The following is a 17,751-nucleotide window of genomic DNA, read 5'->3' as shown; positions in this document are numbered from 1 at the left end:
TCCATACGTCATTCGTATCAAAATTCTCATCCACCCTCCTACCATAAACTATTAACCTCTGACAATCATAAGATGCTAGCTCCTCGGGCGTATATATACGTAAAGCCCGAGCCATATCTAGTAAAGATATATGGCGCATCTCCCTTCCTAATAAAAATCTAAGAAAACTACGATCGGTTAAAGTATCTACCCGATCATTTATTTCAATAGTGTAGTGACCCGAACTTTTCCATGTTTATATATATATTAATTGAGATTGATATTTACATGATTAAATGTTTCCAACATGTTAAGCAATCAAACTTGTTAAGACTTGATTAATTAAAATATGTTTCATATAGACAATTGACCACCCAAGTTGACCGGTGATTCACGAACGTTAAAACTTGTAAAAACTATATGATGACATATATATGGTTATATATATAGTTAACATGATATTATGATAAGTAAACATATCATTAAGTATATTAACAATGAACTACATATGTAAAAATAAGACTACTAACTTAATGATTTTGAAACGAGACATATATGTAACGATTATCGTTGTAACGACATTTAATGTATATATATCATATTAAGAGATATTCGTACATCATAATATCATGATAATATAATGATTTAAAATCTCTTTTGATATTATAAACATTGGGTTAACAACATTTAACAAGATCGTTAACCTAAAGGTTTCAAAACAACATTTACATGTAACGACTAACGATGACTTAACGACTCAGTTAAAATGTATATACATGTAGTGTTTTAATATGTATTCATACACTTTTGAAAGACTTCAAGACACTTATCAAAATACTTCTACTTAACAAAAATTCTTACAATTACATCCTCGTTCAGTTTCATCAACAATTCTACTCGTATGCACCCGTATTCGTACTCGTACAATACACAGCTTTTAGATGTATGTACTATTAGTATATACACTCCAATGATCAGCTCTTAGCAGCCCATGTGAGTCACCTAACACATGTGGGAACCATCATTTGGCAACTAGCATGAAATATCTCATAAAATTACAAAAATATGAGTAATCATTCATGACTTATTTACATGAAAACAAAATTACATATCCTTTATATCTAATCCATACACCAACGACCAAAAACACCTACAAACACTTTCATTCTTCAATTTTCTTCATCTAATTGATCTCTCTCAAGTTCTATCTTCAAGTTCTAAGTGTTCTTCATAAATTCCAAAAGTTCTAGTTTCATAAAATCAAGAATACTTTCAAGTTTGCTAGCTCACTTCCAATCTTGTAAGGTGATCATACAACCTCAAGAAATCTTTGTTTCTTACAGTAGGTTATCATTCTAATACAAGGTAATAATCATATTCAAACTTTGGTTCAATTTCTATAACTATAACAATCTTATTTCAAGTGATGATCTTACTTGAACTTGTTTTCGTGTCATGATTCTGCTTCAAGAACTTCGAGCCATCCAAGGATCCATTGAAGCTAGATCCATTTTTCTCTTTTCCAGTAGGTTTATCCAAGGAACTTAAGGTAGTAATGATGTTCATAACATCATTCGATTGATACATATAAAGCTATCTTATTCGAAGGTTTAAACTTGTAATCACTAGAACATAGTTTAGTTAATTCTAAACTTGTTCGCAAACAAAAGTTAATCCTTCTAACTTGACTTTTAAAATCAACTAAACATATATTCTATATCTATATGATATGCTAACTTAATGATTTAAAACCTGGAAACACGAAAAACACCGTAAAACCGGATTTACGCCGTCGTAGTAACACCGCGGGCTGTTTTGGGTTAGTTAATTAAAAACTATGATAAACTTTGATTTGAAAGTTGTTATTCTGAGAAAATGATTTTTATTATGAACATGAAACTATATCCAAAAATTATGGTTAAACTCAAAGTGGAAGTATGTTTTCTAAAATGGTCATCTAGACGTCGTTCTTTCGACTGAAATGACTACCTTTACAAAAACGACTTGTAACTTATTTTTCCGACTATAAACCTATACTTTTTCTGTTTAGATTCATAAAATAGAGTTCAATATGAAACCATAGCAATTTGATTCACTCAAAACGGATTTAAAATGAAGAAGTTATGGGTAAAACAAGATTGGATAATTTTTCTCATTTTAGCTACGTGAAAATTGGTAACAAATATATTGCAACCATAACTTAATCAACTTGTATTGTATATTATGTAATCTTGAGATACCATAGACACGTATACAATGTTTCGACCTATCATGTCGACACATCTATATATATTTCGGAACAACCATAGACACTCTATATGTGAATGTTGGAGTTAGCTATACAGGGTTGAGGTTGATTCCAAAATATATATAGTTTGAGTTGTGATCAATACTGAGATACGTATACACTGGGTCGTGGATTGATTCAAGATAATATTTATCGATTTATTTCTGTACATCTAACTGTGGACAACTAGTTGTAGGTTATTAACGAGGACAGCTGACTTAATAAACTTAAAACATCAAAATATATTAAAAGTGTTGTAAATATATTTTGAACATACTTTGATATACATGTATATATTGTTATAGGTTCGTGAATCAACCAGTGGCCAAGTCTTACTTCCCGACGAAGTAAAAATCTGTGAAAGTGAGTTATAGTCCCACTTTTAAAATCTAATATTTTTGGGATGAGAATACATGCAGGTTTTATAAATGATTTACAAAATAGACACAAGTACGTGAAACTACATTCTATGGTTGAATTATCGAAATCGAATATGCCCCTTTTTATTAAGTCTGGTAATCTAAGAATTAGGGAACAGACACCCTAATTGACGCGAATCCTAAAGATAGATCTATTGGGCCTAACAAACCCCATCCAAAGTACCGGATGCTTTAGTACTTCAAAATTTATATCATATCCGAAGGGTGTCCCGGAATGATGGGGATATTCTTATATATGCATCTTGTTAATGTCGGTTACCAGGTGTTCACCATATGAATGATTTTTATCTCTATGTATGGGATGTGTATTGAAATATGAAATCTTGTGGTCTATTATTATGATTTGATATATATAGGTTAAACCTATAACTCACCAATATTTTTTGTTGACGTTTTAAGCATGTTTATTCTCAGGTGATTATTAAGAGCTTCCGCTGTCGCATACTTAAATAAGGACGAGATTTGGAGTCCATGCTTGTATGATATTGTGTAAAAACTGCATTCAAGAAACTTATTTTGTTGTAACATATTTGTATTGTAAACCATTATGTAATGGTAGTGTGTAAACAGGATATTTTAGATTATCATTATTTGATAATCTACGTAAAGCTTTTTAAAACCTTTATCTATGAAATAAAGGTTATGGTTTGTTTTAAAAATGAATGCAGTCTTTGAAAAATGTCTCATATAGAGGTCAAAACCTCGCAACGAAATCAATTAATATGGAACGTTTTTAATCAATAAGAACGGGACATTTCAGTTGGTATCAGAGCGTTGGTCTTAGAGAACCAGAATTTTGCATTAGTGTGTCTTATCGAGTTTGTTAGGATGCATTAGTGAGTCTGGACTTCGACCGTGTTTACTTGAAAAATGATTGCTTAACAAATTTTGTTGGAAACTATATATTTTTAACATGTGAATATTATGTGATATATTAATCTCTTAACGCGTTTGATATTATGTGATAGATGTCTACCTCTAGAACAAGTCCCATTGACTCACCTAATAATAATGAAGAGTCAAATGTAAATTGGAATGATTCGTGGACTGATTCACAAGTTCCCGAAGAGGAACCGGAAGAAGAGTCGGAACCGGAAGAAGAATCGGAACCAGAAGAAGAATCGGAACCGGATGAAGAAATAGAACCGGTGGGGGAAATAATAAAACGGTTAAGTAAAAGAAAATCCTCAACCAACCGACCAAGGTTAATTATGGTCAATGGTGTTTCCGCCAAGGAAGCAAAATATTGGGAGGATTCCAATTCTCCGATGAATCGGATTCCGACGAGAATTCCGATGATGTTATAGAAATTACCCCAACTGAATTTAAAAAGGAAAAAGAAAATAATAAGGGAAAGGGCATAAAAATAGAGAAATCTAATTCCAACCCCGATGAACTTTATATGTATCGTTAACCCCCGAAGTCCTTAAGTTGTAACAATGACCCGGGAACCTCTAAACCACCAGGTTTTTCTAAACCAATGTGGATCACGACGGCTCGTATTAGGGGAACATCATATATCCCTAGAAACTTGGCAAAACGAACCAAAAACGAAGAAGAAGAAACAAGCGAGTCGGAATAAGATAGTTGTATTCGTGTGGTGTAATATATGTAATATAGTGTGCTTATGCTTTATGATATATGTAAAAATTGCTTGTATTAATAAGTATTTTTTTTTTTATGAATCTAACTCTTGTCTATTTTACAGTATAAAAACACAAAATGGATAGACAACCCAATATTTTAAGAGACCTACCCGGAGACATGATTGATGAAATCTTGTCTAGAGTCGGTCAGAATTCTTCGGCACAACTATTTAAGGCGAGATCAGTTTGTAAGACATTCGAAGAACGTTCCAAGAATGCCTTGGTTTATAAAAGGCTTTCGTTCGAAAGATGGGGGATATCACATTGGGAAATCCATAAGTTACGATGTGTTTACTTTGACGCATATATTGCGGGGAACCCAAATGCTATTTTACGCAATGGGTTAAGAAATTATTTTGACTCAATATATCCGAATATTGGACTTCGTGATTTAGAAAAAGCGGCTAACATGCAACATAAAGAAGCATGTTATGCTTACGGATTAGTAATGTTCGCTTCTCACCAAAGTGAGAACAAGAACATCGGGCTACAACTATTAAACAAAACGTTCCCACAAGTGACGGAGTCGATAATTGGGGTAAGAAATGAGGTTTTTAGATTGTTACGGGACTGTTGGACATTACGTAACCCTCGTCCCTTTGACGACGTTACAACACGCTGTCTTATCAACGGCCATAACGGTTATGTTCCACAAGACCAAGGATGGGAAGTAATCCTAGTAAAACCAGAATGCATGACTTGTTTCTGGACGTATGAATTACATGTCTTTATTGCCTTTGCTGAACGACTTGTGTACTAGCTAGAATTATCTTCACAACCATCTTGTATCATATTTATTGTGTGCTATATTTCATGCTATATGTAAAATAAGCGGTATTGTAAGTTTGTAAAATATTGTGTAAAAGTTTGAACGCGAAATATTATTATAATCAGTTTTTCATATAGAATTGTAGTAGTTGAATTGTATATTAGCTACTAAGTATGAACTTAACGGGTAGGTACTACCCGAATTTAAACTTATAAAACGCTAATATGAAGAAAAAGCTTTTATAAATGAGTTCATATTATGCTACGAAATACTATTAACTACTCTTAATATTCTGTATGATTAACTTGTTCCATTTGACTATTTTGAAGGAAATGGCACCGACTACTCGACACACCGTGAATATGAATGAATAGGAATTCCGTACTTTTCTAGCTTCAAACATAGCCGCAGTACAGGCTGCGCTACATACCAACAATAACCTTGGATCTAGCAGTACAGGAAATCGTGTAGGATGCACCTACAAAGAATTCACTGCCTGCAAACCTTTGGAATTTGATGGAACCGAAGGACCGATCGGATTGAAACGGTGGACCGAGAAGGTTGAATCAGTGTTTGCCATAAGTAAGTGTACTGAAGAGGACAAAGTGAAGTACGCTACGCATACCTTCACAGGTTCTGCGTTAACATGGTGGAATACCTATCTAGAGCAAGTGGGACAAGACGATGCGTACGCACTACCGTGGTCAGCATTCAAGCACTTGATGAACGAGAAGTACCGTCCCAGAACCGAGGTCAATAAGCTCAAGACAGAACTTAGAGGGTTACGAACCCAAGGATTTGATATTACCACGTATGAAAGACGATTCACAGAATTGTGCCTATTGTGTCCGGGAGCATTCGAAGATGAGGAAGAGAAGATCGACGCGTTTGTGAAAGGATTACCGGAAAGAATCCAAGAAGATATAAGTTCACACGAGCCCGCCTCCATACAACAGGCATGTAGAATGGCTCACAAACTAGTGAACCAGATTGAAGAAAGAATTAAAGAACAGACTGCTGAAGAGGCCAATGTGAAGCAAGTCAAAAGAAAGTGGGAGGAAAACGGTGATAAGAATCACCAATACAACAACAACAGCAATTACAACAATAATCGCAACAACTATCCTAACAATCGCAACATCAATCGCAACTACAACAAACGGCCCAACAACAACAACAACAACAACAACAACAACAACAACAACAGCAACCACAACAATCATCTTAACAACAATAATAACCGCAACAACAACAACAATCAGAAGCAGCTATGCTAAAGGTGTGAAAAGTATCACTCGGGGTTCTACACCAAATTTTGCAACAAGTGTAAAAGAAATGGTCATAGCGCGGTGAAGTGTGATGTCTACGGACCAGGGGTTAACAGAACGAAAGGAACAAATGGTGTCGGAACGAGTAATGGCGGAGCAAGTAGTGTCGGAGCAAGTTATGCCAATGTAGTTTGTTATAAATGTGGAAAACCGGGCCACATTATTAGAAATTACCCGAACCAAGAGAACACGAATGGACAAGGCCGAGGAAGAGTTTTCAATATTAATGCGGCAGAGGCACAGGAAGACCCGGAGCTTGTTACGGGTACGTTTCTTATTGACAATAAATCTGCTTACGTTTTATTTGATTCGGGTGCGGATAGAAGCTATATGAGTAGAGATTTTTGTGCTAAATTAAGTTGTCCATTGACGCCTTTGGATAGTAAATTTTTACTCGAATTAGCAAATGGTAAATTAATTTCAGCAGATAATATATGTCGGAATCGAGAAATTAAACTGGTTAGCGAAACATTTAAGATTGATTTGATACCAGTAGAGTTAGGGAGTTTTGATGTGATAATCGGTATGGACTGGTTGAAAGAAGTGAAAGCAGAGATCGTTTGTTTCAAAAATGCAATTCGCATTATACGAGAAAAAGGAAAACCCTTAATGGTGTACGGAGAAAAGGGCAACACGAAGCTACATCTTATTAGTAATTTGAAGGCACAAAAACTAATAAGAAAAGGTTGCTATGCTGTTCTAGCACACGTCGAGAAAGTACAAACTGAAGAAAAGAGCATCAATGATGTTCCCATTGCAAAAGAATTTCCCGATGTATTTCCGAAAGAATTACCGGCATTACCCCCACATCGATCTGTTGAATTTCAAATAGATCTTGTACCAGGAGCTGCACCAATAGCTCGTGCTCCTTACAGACTAGCACCCAGCGAGATGAAAGAACTACAAAGCCAATTACAAGAACTTTTAGAGCGTGGTTTCATTCGACCAAGCACATCACCGTGGGGAGCTCCTGTTTTGTTTGTCAAGAAGAAAGATGGTACATTCAGGTTGTGTATCGACTACCGAGAGTTGAACAAACTTACCATCAAGAACCGCTACCCACTACCGAGAATTGATGACTTATTTGATCAACTACAAGGCTCGTCTGTTTATTCAAAGATTGACTTACGTTCCGGGTATCATCAAATGCGGGTGAAAGAAGATGATATTCCAAAGACTGCTTTCAGAACACGTTACGGTCATTACGAGTTTATGGTCATGCCATTTGGTTTAACTAATGCACCAGCTGTGTTCATGGACCTTATGAACCGAGTGTGTGGACCATACCTTGACAAGTTTGTCATTGTTTTCATTGATGACATACTTATTTACTCAAAGAATGACCAAGAACACGGTGAACATTTGAGAAAGGTGTTAGAAGTATTGAGGAAGGAAGAATTGTACGCTAAGTTTTCAAAGTGTGCATTTTGGTTGGAAGAAGTTCAATTCCTCGGTCACATAGTGAACAAAGAAGGTATTAAGGTGGATCCGGCAAAGATAGAAACTGTTGAAAAGTGGGAAACCCCGAAAACTCCGAAACACATACGCCAGTTTTTAGGACTAGCTGGTTACTACAGAAGGTTCATCCAAGACTTTTCCAGAATAGCAAAACCCTTGACTGCATTAACGCATAAAGGGAAGAAATTTGAATGGAATGATGAACAAGAGAAAGCGTTTCAGTTATTGAAGAAAAAGCTAACTACGGCACCTATATTGTCATTGACTGAAGGGAATGATGATTTTGTGATTTATTGTGATGAATCAAAGCAAGGTCTCGGTTGTGTATTAATGCAAAGAACGAAGGTGATTGCTTATGCGTCTAGACAATTGAAGATTCACGAACAAAATTATACGACGCATGATTTGGAATTAGGCGCGGTTGTTTTTGCATTAAAGACTTGGAGGCACTACTTATATGGGGTCAAAAGTATTATATATACCGACCACAAAAGTCTTCAACACATATTTAATCAGAAACAACTGAATATGAGGCAGCGTAGGTGGATTGAATTATTGAATGATTACGACTTTGAGATTCGTTACCACCCGGGGAAGGCAAATGTGGTAGCCGATGCCTTGAGCAGGAAGGACAGAGAACCCATTCGAGTAAAATCTATGAATATAATGATTCATAATAACATTACTACTCAAATAAAGGAGGCGCAACAAGGAGTTTTAAAAGAGGGAAATTTAAAGGATGAAATACCCAAAGGATCGGAGAAGCATCTTAATATTCGGGAAGACGGAACCCGGTATAGGGCTGAAAGGATTTAGGTACCAAAATTTGGAGATATGAGAGAAATGGTACTTAGAGAAGCTCATAAAACCAGATACTCAATACATCCTGGAACGGGGAAGATGTACAAGGATCTCAAGAAACATTTTTGGTGGCCGGGTATGAAAGCCGATGTTGCTAAATACGTAGGAGAATGTTTGACGTGTTCTAAGGTCAAAGCTGAGCATCAGAAACCATCAGGTCTACTTCAACAACCCGAAATCCCGGAATGGAAATGGGAAAACATTACCATGGATTTCATCACTAAATTGCCAAGGACTGCAAGTGGTTTTGATACTATTTGGGTAATAGTTGATCGTCTCACCAAATCAGAACACTCCCTACCAATAAGAGAAGATGACAAGATGGAGAAGTTAGCACGACTGTATTTGAAGGAAGTCGTCTCCAGACATGGAATACCAATCTCTATTATCTCTGATAGGGATGGCAGATTTATTTCAAGATTCTGGCAGACATTACAGCAAGCATTAGGAACTCGTCTAGACTTGAGTACTGCCTATCATCCACAAACTGATGGGCAGAGCGAAAGGACGATACAAATGCTTGAAGACATGCTACGAGCATGTGTTATTGATTTCGGAAACAGTTGGGATCGACATCTACCGTTAGCAGAATTTTCCTACAACAACAGCTACCATTCAAGCATTGAGATGGCGCCGTTTGAAGCACTTTATGGTAGAAAGTGTAGGTCTCCAATTTGTTGGAGTGAAGTGGGGGATAGACGGATTACGGGTCCGGAGATTATACAAGAAACTACCGAGAAGATCATCCAAATTCAACAACAGTTGAAAACCGCCCAAAGTCGACAAAAGAGCTACGCTGACATTAAAAGAAAAGATATAGAATTTGAAATTGGAGAGATGGTCATGCTTAAAGTTGCACCTTGGAAAGGCGTTATTCGATTTGGTAAACGAGGGAAATTAAATCCAAGGTATATTGGACCATTCAAGATTATTGATCGTATCGGACCAGTAGCTTACCGACTAGAGTTACCTCAACAACTCGCGGCTGTACATAACACTTTCCACGTCTCGAATTTGAAGAAATGTTTTGCTAAAGAAGATCTCACTATTCCGTTAGATGAAATCCAAATCAACGAAAAACTTCAATTCATCGAATAACCCGTCGAAATAATGGATCGTGAGGTTAAAAGACTTAAGCAAAACAAGATACCAATTGTTAAGGTTCGATGGAATGCTCGTAGAGGACCCGAGTTCACCTGGGAGCGTGAAGATCAGATGAAGAAGAAATACCCGCATCTATTTCCAGAAGATTCGTCAATACCTTCAACAGCTTAAAATTTCGGGACGAAATTTATTTAACGGGTAGGTACTGTAGTGACCTGAACTTTTCCATGTTTATATATATATTAATTGAGATTGATATTTACATGATTAAATGTTTCCAACATGTTAAGCAATCAAACTTGTTAAGACTTGATTAATTAAAATATGTTTCATATAGACAATTGACCACCCAAGTTGACCGGTGATTCACGAACGTTAAAACTTGTAAAAACTATATGATGACATATATATGGTTATATATATAGTTAACATGATATTATGATAAGTAAACATATCATTAAGTATATTAACAATGAACTACATATGTAAAAACAAGACTACTAACTTAATGATTTTGAAACGAGACATATATGTAACGATTATCGTTGTAACGACATTTAATGTATATATATCATATTAAGAGATATTCGTACATCATAATATCATGATAATATAATGATTTAAAATCTCTTTTGATATTATAAACATTGGGTTAACAACATTTAACAAGATCGTTAACCTAAAGGTTTCAAAACAACATTTACATGTAACGACTAACGATGACTTAACGACTCAGTTAAAATGTATATACATGTAGTGTTTTAATATGTATTCATACACTTTTGAAAGACTTCAAGACACTTATCAAAATACTTCTACTTAACAAAAATGCTTACAATTACATCCTCGTTCAGTTTCATCAACAATTCTACTCGTATGCACCCGTATTCGTACTCGTACAATACACAGCTTTTAGATGTATGTACTATTGGTATATACACTCCAATGATCAGCTCTTAGCAGCCCATGTGAGTCACCTAACACATGTGGGAACCATCATTTGGAAACTAGCATGAAATATCTCATAAAATTACAAAAATATGAGTAATCATTCATGACTTATTTACATGAAAATAAAATTACATATCCTTTATATCTAATCCATACACCAACGACCAAAAACACCTACAAACACTTTCATTCTTCAATTTTCTTCATCTAATTGATCTCTCTCAAGTTCTATCTTCAAGTTCTAAGTGTTCTTCATAAATTCCAAAAGTTCTAGTTTCATAAAATCAAGAATACTTTCAAGTTTGCTAGCTCACTTCCAATCTTGTAAGGTGATCATCCAACCTCAAGAAATCTTTGTTTCTTACAGTAGGTTATCATTCTAATACAAGGTAATAATCATATTCAAACTTTGGTTCAATTTTTATAACTATAACAATCTTATTTCAAGTGATGATCTTACTTGAACTTGTTTTCGTGTCATGATTCTGCTTCAAGAACTTCGAGCCATCCAAGGATCCATTGAAGCTAGATCCATTTTTATCTTTTCCAGTAGGTTTATCCAAGGAACTTAAGGTAGTAATGATGTTCATAACATCATTTGATTCATACATATAAAGCTATCTTATTCGAAGGTTTAAACTTGTAATCACTAGAACATAGTTTAGTTAATTCTAAACTTGTTAGCAAACAAAAGTTAATCCTTCTAACTTGACTTTTAAAATCAACTAAACATATATTATATATCTATATGATATGCTAACTTAATGATTTAAAACCTGGAAACACGAAAAACACCGTAAAACCGGATTTACGCCGTCGTAGTAACACCGCGGGCTGTTTTGGGTTAGTTAATTAAAAACTATGATAAACTTTGATTTGAAAGTTGTTATTCTGAGAAAATGATTTTTATTATGAACATGAAACTATATCCAAAAATTATGGTTAAACTCAAAGTGGAAGTATGTTTTCTAAAATGGTCATCTAGACGTCGTTCTTTCGACTTAAATGACTACCTTTACAAAAACGACTTGTAACTTATTTTTCCGACTATAAACCTGTAGTGACCCGAACTTTTCCATGTTTATATATATTAATTGAGATTGATGTTTACATGATTAAATGTTTCCAACATGTTAAGCAATCAAACTTGTTAAGACTTGATTAATTGAAATAGGTTTCATATAGACAATTGACCACCCAAGTTGACCGGTGATTCACGAACGTTAAAACTTGTAAAAAACTATATGATGACATATATATGGTTATATATATAGTTAACATGATATTATGATAAGTAAACATATCATTAATTATATTAACAATGAACTACATATGTAAAAACAAGACTACTAACTTAATGATTTTGAAACGAGACATATATGTAACGTTTATCGTTGTAACGACATTTAATGTATATATATCATATTAAGAGATATTCGTACATCATAATATCATGATAATATAATAATTTAAAATCTCTTTTGTTATTATAAACATTGGGTTAACAACATTTAACAAGATCGTTAACCTAAAGGTTTCAAAAGAACACTTACATGTAACGACTAACGAAGACTTAACGACTCAGTTAAAATGTATATACATGTAGTGTTTTAATATGTATTTATACACTTTTGAAAGACTTCAATACACTTATCAAAATACTTCTACTTAACAAAAATGCTTACAATTACATTCTCGTTCAGTTTCATCAACAATTCTACTCGTATGCACCCGTATTCGTACTCGTACAATACACAGCTTTTAGATGTATGTACTATTGGTATATACACTCCAATGATCAGCTCTTAGCAGCCCATGTGAGTCACCTAACACATGTGGGAACCATCATTTGGCAACTAGCATGAAATATCTCATAAGATTACAAAAATATGAGTAATCATTCATGACTTATTTACATGAAAACAAAATTACATATCCTTTATATCTAATCCATACACCAACGACCAAAAACACCTACAAACACTTTCATTCTTCAATTTTCTTCATCTAATTGAACTCTCTCAAGTTCTATCTTCAAGTTCTAAGTGTTCTTCATAAATTCCAAAAGTTCTAGTTTCATAAAATCAAGAATACTTTCAAGTTTGCTAGCTCACTTCCAATCTTGTAAGGTGATCATCCAACCTCAAGAAATCTTTATTTCTTACAGTAGGTTATCATTCTAATACAAGGTAATAATCATATTCAAACTTTGGTTCAATTTCTATAACTATAACAATCTTATTTCAAGTGATGATCTTACTTGAACTTGTTTTCGTGTCATGATTTTGCTTCAAGAACTTTGAGCCATCCAAGGATCCATTGAAGCTAGATCCATTTTTCTCTTTTCCAGTAGGTTCATCCAAGGAACTTAAGGTAGTAATAATGTTCATAACATCATTCGATTCATACATATAAAGCTATCTTATTCGAAGGTTTAAACTTGTAATCACTAGAACATAGTTTAGTTAATTCTAAACTTGTTCGCAAACAAAAGTTAATCCTTCTAACTTGACTTTTAAAATCAACTAAACACATGTTCTATATCTATATGATATGCTAACTTAATGATTTAAAACCTGGAAACACGAAAAACACCGTAAAACCGGATTTACGCCGTCGTAGTAACACCGCGGGCTGTTTTGGGTTAGTTAATTAAAAACTATGATAAACTTTGATTTAAAAGTTGTTATTATGAGAAAATGATTTTTATTATGAACATGAAACTATATCCAAAAATTATGGTTAAACTCAAAGTGGAAGTATGTTTTCTAAAATGGTCATCTAGACGTCGTTCTTTCGACTGAAATGACTACCTTTACAAAAACGACTTGTAACTTATTTTTCCGACTAGAAACCTATACTTTTTTTGTTTAGATTCATAAAATAGAGTTCAATATGAAACCATAGCAATTTGATTCACTCAAAACGGATTTAAAATGAAGAAGTTATGGGTAAAACAAGATTGGATAATTTTTCTCATTTTAGCTACGTGAAAATTGGTAACAAATCTATTCCAACCATAACTTAATCAACTTGTATTATATATTATGTAATCTTGAGATACCATAGACACGTATACAATGTTTCGACCTATCATGTCGACACATCTATATATATTTCGGAACAACCATAGACACTCTATATGTGAATGTTGGAGTTAGCTATACAGGGTTGAGGTTGATTCCAAAATATATATAGTTTGAGTTGTGATCAATACTGAGATACGTATACACTGGGTCGTGGATTGATTCAAGATAATATTTATCGATTTATTTCTGTACATCTAACTGTGGACAACTAGTTGTAGGTTACTAACGAGGACAGCTGACTTAATAAACTTAAAACATCAAAATATATTAAAAGTGTTGTAAATATATTTTGAACATACTTTGATATATATGTATATATTGTTATAGGTTCGTGAATCAACCAGTGGCCAAGTCTTACTTCCCGACGAAGTAAAAATCTGTGAAAGTGAGTTATAGTCCCACTTTTAAAATCTAATATTTTTGGGATGAGAATACATGCAGGTTTTATAAATGATTTACAAAATAGACACAAGTACGTGAAACTACATTCTATGGTTGAATTATCGAAATCGAATATGCCCCTTTTTATTAAAGTCTGGTAATCTAAGAATTAGGGAACAGACACCCTAATTGACGCGAATCCTAAAGATAGATCTATTGGGCTTAACAAACCCCATCCAAAGTACCGGATGCTTTAGTACTTCGAAATTTATATCATATCCGAAGGGTGTCCCGGAATGATGGGGATATTCTTATATATGCATCTTGTTAATGTCGGTTACCAGGTGTTCACCATATGAATGATTTTTATCTCTATGTATGGGATGTGTATTGAAATATGAAATCTTGTGGTCTATTGTTACGATTTGATATATATAGGTTAAACCTATAACTCACCAACATTTTTGTTGACGTTTTAAGCATGTTTATTCTCAGGTGATTATTAAGAGCTTCCGCTGTCGCATACTTAAATAAGGACAAGATTTGGAGTCCATGCTTGTATGATATTGTGTAAAAACTGCATTCAAGAAACTTATTTTGTTGTAACATATTTGTATTGTAAACCATTATGTAATGGTCGTGTGTAAACAGGATATTTTAGATTATCATTATTTGATAATCTACGTAAAGCTTTTTAAACCTTTATTGATGAAATAAAGGTTATGGTTTGTTTAAAAATGAATGCAGTCTTTGAAAAACGTCTCATATAGAGGTCAAAACCTCGCAACGAAATCAATTAATATGGAACGTTTTTAATCAATAAGAACGGGACATTTCAGTTGGTATCCGAGCGTTGGTCTTAGAGAACCAGAAAATTTGCATTAGTGTGTCTTATCGAGTTTGTTAGGATGCATTAGTGAGTCTGGACTTCGACCGTGTTTTCTTTAAAAATGATTGCTTAACATTTTTGTTGGAAACTATATATTTTTAACATATGAATATTATGTGATATATTAATCTCTTAACGTGTTTGATATTATGTGATAGATGTCTACCTCTAGAACAAGTCCCATTGACTCACCTAATAATAATGAAGAGTCAAATGTAAATTGGAATGATTTGTGGACTGATTCACAAGTTCCCGAAGAGGAACCGGAAGAAGAGTCGGAACCGGAAGAAGAATCGGAACCGGAAGAAGAATCGGAACCGGATGAAGAAATAGAACCGGTGGGGGAAATAATAAAACGGTTAAGTAAAAGAAAATCCTCAACCAACCGACCAAAGTTAATTATGGTCAATGGTGTTTCCGCCAAGGAAGCAAAATATTGGGAGGATTACCAATTCTCCGATGAATCGGATTCCGACGAGAATTCCGATGATGTTATAGAAATTACCCCAACTGAATTTAAAAAGGCAAAAGAAAATAATAAGGGAAAGGGAATAAAAATAGAGAAATCTAATTCCAACCCCGATGAACTTTATATGTATCGTCAACCCCCGAAGTCCTTAAGTTGTAACAATGACCCGGGAACCTCTAAACCACCAGGTTTTTCTAAACCAATGTGGACAACGACGGCTCGTATTAGGGGAACATCATATATCCCTAGAAACTTGGCAAAACGAACCAAAACCGAAGAAGAAGAAACGAGCGAGTCGGAATAAGATAGTTGTATTCGTGTGGTGTAATATATGGAATATAGTGTTCTTATGCTTTATGATATATGTAAAAATTGCTTGTATTAATAAGTATTTTTTTTATGAATCTAACTCTTGTCTATTTTACAGTTTAAAAACACAAAATGGATAGACAACCCAATATTTTAAGAGACCTACCCGGAGACATGATTGATGAAATATTGTCTAGAGTCGGCCAGAATTCTTCGGCACAACTATTTAAGGCGAGATCAGTTTGTAAGACATTCGAAGAACGTTCCAAGAATGTCTTGGTTTATAAGAGACTTTCGTTTGAAAGATGGGGGATATCACATTGGGAAACCCATAAGTTACGATGTGTTTACTTTGACGCATATATTGCGGGGAACCCAAATGCTATTTTACGCAACGGGTTAAGAAATTATTTTGACTCAATATATCCGAATATTGGACTTCGTGATTTAGAAAAAGCGGCTAACATGCAACATAAAGAAGCATGTTATGCTTACGGATTAGTAATGTTCGCTTCTCACCAAAGTGAGAACAAGAACATCGGGCTACAACTATTAAACAAAACGTTTCCACAAGTGACGGAGTCGGTAATTGGGGTAAGAAATGAGGTTTTTAGATTATTACGGGACTGTTGGACATTACGTAACCCTCGTCCCTTTGATGACGTTACAACACGCTGTCTTATCAACGGCCATAACGGTTATGTTGCACAAGACCAAGGATGGGAAGTAGTCCTAGTAAAACCAGAATGCATGACTTGTTTCTGGACGTATGAATTACGTGTCTTTATTGCCTTTGCTGAACGACTTGTGTACTAGCTAGAATTGTCTTCACAACTATCTTGTATCAAAGTTATTGTGTGCTATATTTCATGCTTTATGTAAAATAAGAGGTATTGTAAGTTTGTAAAATATTGTATAAAAGTTTGAACGCGAAATATTATTATAATCAGTTTTTCATATAGAATTGTAGTAGTTGAATTGTATATTAGCTACTAAGTATGAACTTAACGGGTAGGTACTACCCGAATTTAAACTTATAAAACGCTAATATGAAGAAAAAGCTTTTATAAATGAGTTCATATTATGCTACGAAATACTATTAACTACTCTTAATATTCTGTATGATTAACTTGTTCCATTTAACTATTTTGAAGGAAATGGCACCGACTACTCGACACACCGTGAATATGAATGAAGAGGAATTCCGTACTTTTCTAGCTTCAAACATAGCCGCAGTACAGGCTGCGCTACATACCAACAATAACCTTGGATCTAGCAGTACAGGAAATCGTGTAGGATGCACCTACAAAGAATTCACTGCCTGCAAACCTTTGGAATTTGATGGAACCGAAGGACCGATCGGATTGAAACGGTGGACCGAGAAGGTTGAATCGGTGTTTGCCATAAGTAAGTGTACTGAAGAGGACAAAGTGAAGTACGCTACGCATACCTTCACAGGTTCTGCGTTAACATGGTGGAATACCTATCTAGAGCAAGTGGGACAAGATGATGCGTACGCACTACCGTGGTCAGCATTCAAGCACTTGATGAACGAGAAGTACCGTCCCAGAACCGAGGTCAATAAGCTCAAGACAGAACTTAGAGGGTTACGAACCCAAGGATTTGATATTACCACGTACGAAAGACGATTCACAGAATTGTGCCTATTGTGTCCGGGAGCATTCGAAGATGAGGAAGAGAAGATCGACGCGTTTGTGAAAGGATTACCGGAAAGAATCCAAGAAGATATAAGTTCACACGAGCCCGCCTCCATACAACAGGCATGTAGAA

This window comes from Rutidosis leptorrhynchoides, chromosome 6 (assembly GCF_046630445.1).
Source record: "Rutidosis leptorrhynchoides isolate AG116_Rl617_1_P2 chromosome 6, CSIRO_AGI_Rlap_v1, whole genome shotgun sequence".
NCBI lineage: Eukaryota > Viridiplantae > Streptophyta > Magnoliopsida > Asterales > Asteraceae > Rutidosis > Rutidosis leptorrhynchoides.
The sequence above is the reverse complement of the archived record's forward strand: the minus strand, read 5'-3'. Positions refer to the sequence as shown.